This window comes from Rutidosis leptorrhynchoides, chromosome 2, assembly GCF_046630445.1.
Source record: "Rutidosis leptorrhynchoides isolate AG116_Rl617_1_P2 chromosome 2, CSIRO_AGI_Rlap_v1, whole genome shotgun sequence".
Classification (NCBI taxonomy): Eukaryota; Viridiplantae; Streptophyta; class Magnoliopsida; order Asterales; family Asteraceae; genus Rutidosis; species Rutidosis leptorrhynchoides.
The window spans coordinates 134,483,748-134,495,803 of NC_092334.1; the positions used below are offsets into that span (position 1 = coordinate 134,483,748).

Below are 12,056 nucleotides of genomic sequence, written 5' to 3' on the forward strand. Positions count from 1 at the left end.
TCCGAAGCTGTCAAAATCGTTAAGCACATAGCATATACAACCAAAGACACAGAAATATTTGACATTCGGGCGTCTACCATATAATAAATCATATAGAGTTTTATCAAAACGTTTATTAACAATACAACGATTTTGGGTATAGCATGCAGTTGAAATGGCCTCCCCCCACATTTTTGGAGGTAGTTTGGAGTAAGCAAGCATCGTTCGAGCTGCTTCGCACAATGTACGATTAGGTCGTTCGACTACACCATTCTGTTGGGGGGTCCGAGCAGCAGAGAACTGATATTCAATGCCTTGGTCTTTCAAATAACTATCAAGCGGGGCATTCTTAAATTCCGTCCCATTATCAGTTCGAATGCTCTTAACATGTTTGTTAAAAGAGCGTTGAGTCTTTTTAATGAACTCAATGATAATGGCGGGGGTTTTTGACTTAGTTCGCAAAAGAAAAATCCATGTAAACCGGGTATAGTCATCGACAATGACAAGCACATGTTTCTTGCCACCGAGGCCAGAAATACGCATGGGTCCACATAAGTCCATATGCAATAATTGCAAAGATGATGAAGTACTGGGGTTTTGCTTAAGCGGATGATTAGACCGTTTCGGCTTACCCATCGCACATGATGGACACACATGATGCTTATCATATTGAAAGGTTGGAATACCATCAACTATGTCTTTAGAGACTAGTCGATTGATACCCTTGTAATTCAGGTGTGACATCCGATGATGCCATAACCATGAATTTTATTTGGTAGAACGAGTAGCCAAACACATGGTTGCATGTGAAGGTGCATCATTGTGGTCAATAGTGTATAGTGAAGCACAACGTTTACCAACAAGAAGATCATTTCCTTTGGTGGATTGCACCGAGCATTGTCGACATTCAAACAGAACTTTAAGATCTCCAACGCAGAATTGACTCACACTAAATAAACTGCACCCCAAACCTTCAACATATGAAACCCGTTTGATTGTTATGCCATTTTGCACATACTCTCCGTAACCCGTTATCGCGGCAATTTCATCATTTCCAAAAGTAACCGTTCCTAGGCATTTGTCAATGAAGTTGACAAGCAAGGATTTATCGCCCGTCATGTGTCGAAACAACCAGAATCGATATACCAAACACATACGTCGAAACCCTGTAAATGTGAATTTCCTAGAGTTTAGGTACCCAAAGTTTCTTGGGTCCTCTACGGTTAGTACCAGCAATAAACTTTGGATCAAAAACAAGATAATCACGTAAAGCATTATGCAGTTTTGACAATAAAGCATCATTTAAAACCACATTACATGAAGCATCATACGCAATATCAAGTTTTACATCGTTATCAGAAGTCTTAACACACAATTTATTCCAAGTAGATGTTTTGTTCACAGACGAAAATTGAAAAACATGGGATGATTTCCTAGGCCGACTAGCAGATTGCGTTGGTTTAGTTGCGACTTTCTTAGTCGTGGACTTAGAAACCCATACAGATTTGTAATTCAAGTTTGGATTATGACCTGTGACACGAAAAACACCTTTGTTAGTTAGACGTCCAAACTTTTCAGTTGACACATGAGATGATTGATTTTGTAAAATTTCCAATTTGATTTTATGTTCTTTTGCATCATACTCGCTTAAATCTGGTTTAGGACTTGTGTGTTGTGTGGACTTAACTGATATCATTAAAAGACTCGCTTTTGAAGTTTTTGACAATGGAATCATAGGAATCTTTTCAGTTGACAAAGAACCATCGGGACAATGAACCTTTTTGACAACAAACTGAGTTGTAGAAACAAATTTTGAACCACGATTGCCAAATTGAGAACGTAGAGGATTTTTAAGAATAGTAATGGGTTTTACATCCTTAGATGTTGTTGTTCCCTTCCCCTTCTCAGTAATCCCACCAATACATTCAAGCACATTGGTTGCAACATTAGACGATCGCTTAAGTGTGTTAGCCTGTTTCAGTTGAATTATCTTTTGTTTTAAGCTTTTAATCTCAAGACATAATTCTTCAGCAGAAACTATCACTTCACCCTCCTTAAAAGCATAGGTACATTCTTTCTTAGGCAGTGAAGGCAATTTATCACACAAAGCAAGCATTTGTTCTAATGATTGGCACTTAAGTTGCAAGTCAATATTCTCCTATTCTAGTTGAGCTACTATACGATTCAAATTACGTACAGCATGTAAATGCAAATAATAATCGTGCAAAGGATCAAGTTGACTTTCAAAATCTATCAAAGGTTCAATGAATGGTTCATTATGAGGTTCTACTTTATCATCTAAAGACTTTTGACCGAGAGATTCTGTCTTAAAGAAAACAGTTAGTTCATGTGCTAGGTCTTCACGAAAAACATTATCAGAACATGCAAGTAAAGTAGGTAGAATTGGTTTCACATCAAAAGTTGATTCATCAAACACCTCATCAATGTTAACAATGCTAGAACTAGGTTTGTTAAACACTTCATTCTCAAGCATTAAAATGTATTTCTCTAGCATGAGTGTAGGAATGTAAACCAATCTACGTGTTGGTACATAATTAGCACATTGCACATTCTTTTCAGTTTCAACAAGTTCCTTCAAGAAATCAGGATTTGATTTACCCATATTTGCATTAATTTTCTCATACATTAAGCTAATTTGATGGTATTTTTTAGATTTGAGATTAACAATAATATCATCAAAATCAGCATCAGAAGAATGCACAAAATGAAGTGGTAAACCAGCTTGAAAGTAATCAGAATGATATAATCCTGGAATCTTTTTGGAAGCTCCATCTAAGATCTTAGGATCTTCATAACCCAACCCCCACTTTTCACCATGAATCGTTTTTGGTATATTCATGCAAATCGTTTATTTTGAAAGTTCCATATCCATGATAGCTTTGGATTGCTCTGTTCGATAGAGTTTCTCCTCATATCGAGCAAGTTGTGCTTTCATTTGAACAGACTCTTTTGATAACGAAGAAATTTCAGTGTCTTTTTCAATTATGGCGTTTTCCAAATGAATAATTTTCTTGTTTAGCTTTGAAAGTTTGGGTTCATGTTGGTTTTTTAAATCAGAAAGATCTTTTTCTAAGAATTGAACTTTTTCTGCAAGTCGTTCAGATTTTAAACGATAATCAGTTCGTTCGACTTTAATCGGATGAATTGTCTTCTTAAGATCTTCCAACTCAGTTTCCGTAGAGTTGAGTTAGAGAATCAATTGTTGCACATCCATTTGCAATTTGGATGAGGAAGGTCTGGTCTCATTTAGTTTGATTTTATCTTTTAAAATCTTGTTTTCAGATTTTAAGCCTTTGACTTCTTTTGACATTGAGACCAGATTCTTCAACAAGTCATTTTGAATTTTTATAAAATCAGGTGAGATTTCAGTTGATTGTACCTCATCATCGTTAGATGTTGAGTCAGAATTCTCCAATGCTTCCTTAGCTTTGATGAGCTTAGTTACCTTGCAGACATTTGCATGTTCCACCTCTGAGTCTGAATCATCAGTCCAGTTAAACCAAGTATCATCAACCGGTTTCAGCTCTCCCCCAGTTTCCATAATCTTAGCCATCAACATTTTCTTCTTGTAGTAAGCTGCGTCCTTCTTCTTAGGCATCTTGCACTCACGAGAATAATGACCAGCTTTGCCATAATTGAAACAGATTGAATCTTCCTTCTTGGAATCATCAGCACGTTGCTGTTTGGATTGATCAGCTTTCTTGTAGTATGAGGAAGATGATGAGTGTTTGTGTTGATTGCTTGATTTGCGTTTAAACTTGTGTTTGTTCAAGGCGTTTGTGAACATGGCTGCCATCTTGACTAATTCAAGGTGAGAATCATCAACATCAGAAAGATTCAACTCTTCAGAATCAGTTGATTCTTCAACAAGCACTTTCTTGGACAAGCTTTTGGAAGTCGTAAATGATTTGCTCTTCTTTTTGGCAATTAGGGCAAGAGGATCGCCCGGAGAAGACTCTTTCCTTCCTTCTTGAAGTTTAGACACCTCAGGTTGGTAATGCATAAGAACTTCAACAAGCTCATGAATAGTCAACTTGTCAATCTCTTTGGTAGATCGAACAATGGTTCCATAAGGAAGCCAATCAGCATTGAGCTTTTTGAGGAATTTCATGTTGACTTCAGCATGTACTTTTACAATCTTATACCTTTTCAACTCATTAAGAACATCATTGAAACGATGGTAGGTATCCTTGAGTTGTTCTTCTGGTTCCTGCTTGAAATCTTCATACAATCCCAGAGCCTTATTTAATTTAGTAACGTCTGACATGTCATAACCTTCTTGTTGTCATTTGATCTCATCCCATATATCTTTTGCAGTAGTGTTGCTATCAATATTTTAAAATAGCTCATATGGGATAGCTTGCATGACAATATTCTTAGCCTCTATGTCACCCTGAGCTCTTTCACGTTTATCACCAGAAAGTTCATAGACTGGAATTGGCATACCAGTTTCCGGATGAAAATCAACAACTGGACCATCTCTCAGAGAAGCCCATATATGTTTAGCTTTCTCACCCTTATAGTCTATGTACTGAGTGATACGATGAAGCCACTGAGTGTACTTGCCATCAAACAACACTGGAGGTTGGGAATCTGATCCAATGATAAGAGTATCTTATGTAGACATCTTAAATTGAGGTAGATTCGATATAGATTCGGTATTAAACACAATCTATGATCAGGGTTCAGTATAAAATCTAACAAGAATGTCAAATTCGGTAAAGATTCGGTACAGTAGCAGATTCGGTAAGTGGTTCGGTACTGTAGCAGATTCGGTAACGATTCGGTAACAATTCGGTAAACCAGATTCTGTATCAGAAACTGATAAAAATTACAAGTAACACACCCAATTTCGGTATGGATTCGATAACCACACAACTTGAAGCCTCGGAATACTTAAAACCAAAGAATTAAGTGAAACCGAGATTCTGATTCGGTAAATGACTCGGTAGTCAAATTCTGTAAAATATTATGTGTAAACTCAATCCAATACCCTTGAATTAGATTAGGTAACCTTGCTGCACAAGAAAACAAGTTAGTAACAAATAGAATATCAATGATACCGAAGATTCAGGAACCCGAATGTCAACTGTAGCAGTTGACAATTGATAATGCTAAAAATGAACACATATTTCATAGCATTATCCCTCAAGAAAGACAAGATTTTAGTTGCAATTGTTCTATTTACAAGTGATATTCGTTTAAATAATAAAAGGTGAAGACAAAAGGCAGATTTGACGATTTGAAGACGTAAACGACCAAAAAGCTAAAAAGTACAAAGTACAATCCAAGTGGTTCAATATATTGATGAGAAACGTCTAAAAATTACGAACGTACAAGCCGCAAAATGCAAAGTACAAGATATTAAATTATACGAAAAGGCGTTCGAAAATCCGGAACCGAGACATGAACTAACTTTCAACGCTCGACGCAACGGAGCTGAAAGTACAAGTCAACTATGCACAAGAATATAATATAATATTTAAATAATTCATAATAAGAATAATAATAAATAATAAAAAGTTGTTAATTGAGCATAGTTAAGGGGTCATAAGTGAAAATTTCAAATCAACATTTGCCTATAAAACGAGACTACGGAGAATGAAGAAAGACACACCTTTTTCCAATCTTCTTTCTCTATATATGTAATTTATATATATTTATAATTTTAATTTTAATTTAAGTTTAATAATAATTGAGTTATTGTAAGAAATGTTTTATGGGTTTTAAATTCAGAACTCTGTCCGTGTAACGCTACGCGATTATTCACCACTATAAGCTATGTTCTTCCTTTTTAAATTAATGTCTCGTAACTAAGTTATTATTATGCTTATTTGAGCCGAAGTAATCATGATGTTGGACTAAATATTAAAGATTGGGTTATTGGATTTTGTACCATAATTAGGGTATGGACAAAAGACCGACACTTGTGGACATTGGACCATGGACCATTAATAGATGGGGGGTATTGTCTAATCGAATGACAACTCTTTGGAGTCTGTCGAACCTATCTTCAAATTAGTTAATCTAATAATTATTAAATGATTATGCATGTCCTATTTAGTGACGTTTATACGACATCTTTTACAATCATTTAATTAATCAATTGGGTTGGGTAATTTATTATTCATTCTGGCCAAGTGGGTAAATTAATAATCATGGACTAATTAAAACAGAGGTGGATTACATACAAGGGTAATTGGTGTAATTGTTAACAAAGTATTAAGACCTTGGATTACACACAGTCGATAACCTGGTGTAATTATTAACAAAGTATTAAGACCTTGTTACAGTTCGAGTCTCCAATTAGTTGGAATTTTTGACGTCGAGTATAAGGTTAATTTGACGATCATTTTATAATTATGACCGATGAACTATTATGGGCAAAAACCAGATAGGTATCAAATAAATTCAGGACAAAAGACAATTAACCCAGCATAATAAATTAAAATCGAAACGTCAAACATCATGATTATGGAAGTTTAAATAAGCATAATTCTTTTATTGTATTTCTCATCGTACTTTCATTTACTCGCAATTTTATTTATTGTCATTTTAATATTGTTATTTATTTTACGTACTTTAATTATCGTCATTTATCTGTACGCTTAAAATATAAAATCGACAAACCGGTCATTAAACGGTAAATCCCCCCAAAGTTACCTATAATTACTATATCTAGTTTAACTACTTAATTAACTAATTTGACCTAGTAAGACACTCAATAATAGTGTCCACGGATCGACCTCCCGGACTTTACCTTAGCTATATTATTACACGATAGGTATACTTGCCTTTTGTGTTTTAGTTTAATTTAGGTGATTTCCTGTAGTAAATAAATATAAAACTGATAGCCGTTTCATACACACCTTAGAGAACACATCAAGTTTTTGGCGCCGCTGCCGGGGACACTTTTTGTGTCTTCACGGGGTATTTAAGTTTTTTTTTTTAATTTTTTTGATTGATTAAAGATATGTTAATTTAAAAATAATAATTTAATAAATATAATAATATAATAATATTGAAATAAAATATAATAATATAATAATATTGAAATAAAATATAATAATATAATAATAATTTTGAATCAAATTTGAATGGTAAAGTTTTAAAAAGTCGTATTTATTAAATACTTCATGGGTATATTATGTAACTTATAATTAATAATTTCTATCATGTCACTTTCATGTAAATAGTAAATTAATTAATTTCATTTCATTTACTATTCATGAATAGTAAATGAGTTAAAAAAAGTTTTTAAAAAAAATAATAAAAAAAATTATTAATTTCGTGAAAAAAAAAGAAAAAAAATTTTTTTAAAAAAAAATTTAAAATCCTTAAAAAAGAAATATTAAAATCGTTAAAAAATATATAAAAAAATATAAAAATAAAATTTTTTTTTGAAAAAAAAAATTAAAAAAAAATATATATATATATTTTTAAGATTTTGTCTATAAAATTAAAAAAATATATATATTTATTTTAAGTTTTATTACCTTAAGATTTTTAGACTCTAGTTAGAACTTTTAGTATTAAGTTTAGTTTTGCCATAGTTATTTTTATACTTTTAGATTTTTAGGCTTTGCCGTAAAATCCCTTAAGTGCTTTTTCTTTAGACTAAGATTTAGGTGGCTTAAAATTTTGCGACGCCGTGTGAAAATTTTAGTATCATTTTAAGTAATTGTCTGTTTTTCGTTTAGAATCCCTTTTAAGTTTCGACGCGCTACTTTCTTATTTTTATTTTTCGACCTTTTATTTTTTCGACGTTTTTCGACGCAATCTTTTTCTTTCTTATTTCTCGACGCTCTAGTTTTTAGGACATAGAATTTTCTATTTCTTCTCTAAAATTTCAAACGAAAATTTATTTTAAGCGATTAAATTGATAGACATCCAAATTTTCTGCTTCGTAGTAATAGTTGGATTTGTTAGTGGCGAGTTGTGGGCTTCCGATTTAAAGGGTTCTGGCTACCTGCTGCATCTATTGGCTATTCGAAACGTGGGCAAAATCAGAAAAGTCTATTAATTTGATAACTTATATAATTTTTATTTTTATAACTAATAGGATATTCAGTGAATGAACCGAGCAAAACGTTCACCACCTTTTATACGTTCACCACCTGTAACTCGATCAAGGCATCTAGCCAATATTGTTGCCGTTGATTTTTCTTTAGAATCATCATCTAGTCGGACAAGTTCTCCAACTCAAATTTCCGATAATCCATTTTTTGAACCCGAATTCACAATTGAGAATCCGGAGGATATTCAAGGACAATTCCAAGATCCTGAACCACTAATCATTCCTCCTGAACCACAAATAGTTAAATCAGAATCTTCTAGTGATTCGGATTCAACAAATTCAATTATAGAAGTAACGGAACCTCAAAGTATGGAAGATCGAATGAGAGCCACACGCACGGGCCAAGGTCACGCCATTAATCAGCCAGATGTTAGAGCATCAGATTTTGAAATCAAAGGACAAAATCCTACACATGATCACCAATCAGTGCCAATTTGGTGGTACAACAAAAGAAGATCCAAACGAACATCTTCGAACTTTTAATAGGATTTGTAATCTATTTAAAATCCGAGAAGTTGAGGATGAAACTATTTATCTTATGTTGTTCCCATGGACTTTAAAAGGAGAAGCCAAAGATTGGTTAGAATTATTACCTGAAGGAACGATTGACTCATGGGATATTTTAGTTGAGAAATTTCTTCAAAGATTCTTTCTGGCATCTAAAGCGTGAGACTTCAAGGAGAAATTGCCACGTTCGTGCAAAAGCCAAATGAAACGTTATATGAGGCATGGACAAGATTCGGAAGGATGTTGAGAGGATGTCCTCAACACGGTTTAGATACTTTTCAAATAGTGCAAATTTTCTATAAAGGCGTCGACATCGCCACACGAAAAGACATCAACACAGCAGCTGGTGGTTCCATTATGAAGAAAACCGCAACCAAAGCTCACAAGATCATTGATAACACAGCATCCCACTCTCATGAGTGGCATCAGGAAAAAAGATATTTTTCATTCATCTAAAGCGGCTAGAGCCGATTCTAGCCATAACTTTGATTCTGTTTCTGCAAAAATAGATGCTTTCGAGAGACGAATGAAAAAGATGACTAAAGATATTCACGCAATACGAATCAGTTGTGAGCAATGCGGTGGACCACACTTAACGAAAGATTGTAATGTTGAGCAAACAATGGAACAATGAGAGAATGTTTCCTACATAAACCAAAGGCCGGGAAATAATTATCAAAATAATTATCAACCGCCAAGGCCAAACTTTAATCGAAATCAAAACATTCTTTACAATCCAAATGGACCCAATAATAACTCATACAAACAACAAGGTCCGAATAACCAACCAACTCAAAACAACACTTTCAATCAACAAAGACCTGGCTTGTATAAACCACCACAACAAACCGAAGAGAAAAAGTCAAATCTGGAAGAAGTGGTATTTAAGCTAGTTGAATCTCAAACACAATTTATTGAAACTTAAACCCGAATGAATGAGAGGTTTGATCAGTCATTTAGAACTCAACAAGCTTCCATTTTGAATCTAGAAAAATAAGTAGGTACTCTTGTTAGATTGATGAGTGAGAGGGAACAAGGAAAGCTACCGAGTAATAATGAAGTAAATCCTTTGAATGAAAATGTTAACATGGTATCAACAAATTCTGAAAAAAACCAACACCAGAAGATGGGAAAGTTTTAGATGTGAGTAACAATGAAGAAGTTACAACACCACCACCACCCGAGTATGTAAAGCCAGTGGTGGCACCATACAAAACACCCATCCCGTTTCCAAGAAAAGGAGTTGAGTATGAGCAAATGATAGGTAATAAAGTTTGTGATACCTTTGGAAAAAAGAAGAAGAAGAAGAATAAGAAAGTACAAGAAACAAAAACCATAGAAGTAAACCCGGTGAAGACAGTTCCACCAAAACCTCCACCTAGGGTAGGTGATCCGGGTGAATTTATTGTTCCTTGTCTACTAAGTGACTGTGTCATGTATGATACACTAGCAGATTTAGGTGCAAGTGTGAGTGTTATGCCTCTTTCATTATATAAGAGATTAGGAGTAGGTGAGTTAAGTCCAACAGATATGAGTGTTCGACTCCTTGATCAAACCATTAAGCAGCCAGTTGGAATTACTGACAACCTACCCGTTCAAGTAGGTAATTTAACCTTTCTAGTCGAATTCATTGTCATTGACATAGAAGAGGACCCAAACATTCCTCTAATTTTAGGTCGACCATTCTTAGCATCCACCGGGGCGTTTTTTGATGTAAGAAAGGGTAGAATGACACTTAGTAATGATGAGAAATCGATCACCTTTATGATTCGAAAGTCTAAATCTCCACCAATCAAAACCGTTGAACCAGCAAAAACGATTGGCAAGAACCATGTTGTTTTACCAACTCCAATGGTAGTGCTCAACAATAATAAAACGCCTAAGTGTGGAGAAAATGAAGTAACACCTAATGGTGACCTGATAACAAAGAACCCCGTTGTTGATACGAAATTAAATGATCCCGTTATTAATAGTTCAATGAAGAAACTTATTAAACGAATTCGCGATGCTAGAACCAAGGGGAACTTTAAGTTATGTAACAGGTTAGTATCCAATCTGTCGCCTAAAGAAAAGGCGAAATTAATTGAATTTGTGGATATTACACAAGAATCCGACCAATGGCTTAACGCAAAAGTCACAGATATGCAATTTGATTATGGTCCAAGAAAAATTGACGATGAAGTTAATCACAATTTTGACACCACAGCTACCTAAGTGTGGGGAGATTCAAAATGTTCTAAAAAGAAAATGTTGTCTAGAGTTAGTTGTTCTATTCTCGTGTAGTTCCGAGAATGGAATCCGATTGGTCTTTTCCACTAGCAGACACTAAAGAACTAGTTTTCTCCCCCCATTCTGAATTTTTTTTTTTTTGTTTTGTAGGTTTTATATGAAATTAATATGCTTTTTAAATTTAAGTTTTGTGTGATTTTAAAAACAAAAATTTACTTTATTTAATTAAGTTTAAAAAAAATGATTTCTAAAATTCGCCGTGAGTTAAACACTAGGTCATTAAACCAAAATTGCTTTACCCGAGGGCGGGACGACAAATTTTGTTATCATTATTTTTAATTTTATTGATTTAAAGTATGCCAAAAAAATATTATATTTTATAAATTTTTGAAAGTGGGGTAATATACCAAACTTCAAAAATATGTATATATGTTTGTAGTTTATCTTATGTACAAAACAAGGTAAAACAACGCACTTTCAAAGACTGTCATTAAGTTCAGCAAAAACTACTAATTTTGACGACAAGACGCAAAATATCAAATGTGAAATAACAACAATATGTTTGCAAACTCGGTAATTTTAATCATTTTTCTACACTAATCACCCTCATGAATTTAAATTTTTACTGATTTCTTGCAAATGAGGGCATTGCAAGATCTCAAGTGTGGGGAAGGGTTATAAATTCTCTCGGGTTTACACTTGGTTTAATTGCCAAATTTTGTGAAAATTTGAAAAATTTTCAACTAAATGAATTCAAAATCATGTTTATATATATTTATGAACGATAAAACTAGGTGATACTACCGAAATTATTGTTACCTTGGAAAGGACATAAATTGAGAAACAACCCAAAACACTTGAATTCATTTAAAATGGAATAGAGGGGAATAAAAAGGCAAAGAAAGAAATAAATAAAAGCTGAGTGTGGGAAGAATTTACCAAGTTCTTTAAAACATATATCACATATATGTACAAGCTTATTGCAGGTACATTTGTTTTGGACTAAACTAACCAGTTTTACCCGATTTACTGTAATATATTTGAAAGAAAGACGGATCTACACGATGAATCAATTCCATCATTAAAAGGAAGTAAAGTCTTCCGAAAAAGACACGCGCTTCTTGATTTAGGTCAAGAAGTTGTCGTCCAGACCAACTGTAGGTTGACGAAAAATCTAGAAAAGTCATCTCTAAAATCAGCAGGAAATCCACGGACCTCAGCATCAAACAGGGTCGCCATGTGG

At 33.9% G+C, this 12,056-nt stretch overlaps 1 non-coding gene across 1 annotated transcript; it reads right to left on the bottom strand.

The window, feature by feature from the left end:
• Window positions 1-8,746: 8,746 nt before the first annotated feature.
• Window positions 8,747-8,853, bottom strand: LOC139894833 (small nucleolar RNA R71). The gene has a single exon (XR_011775313.1). It is a non-coding gene; the product is annotated as a small nucleolar RNA R71 (small nucleolar RNA).
• Window positions 8,854-12,056: the final 3,203 nt, after the last annotated feature.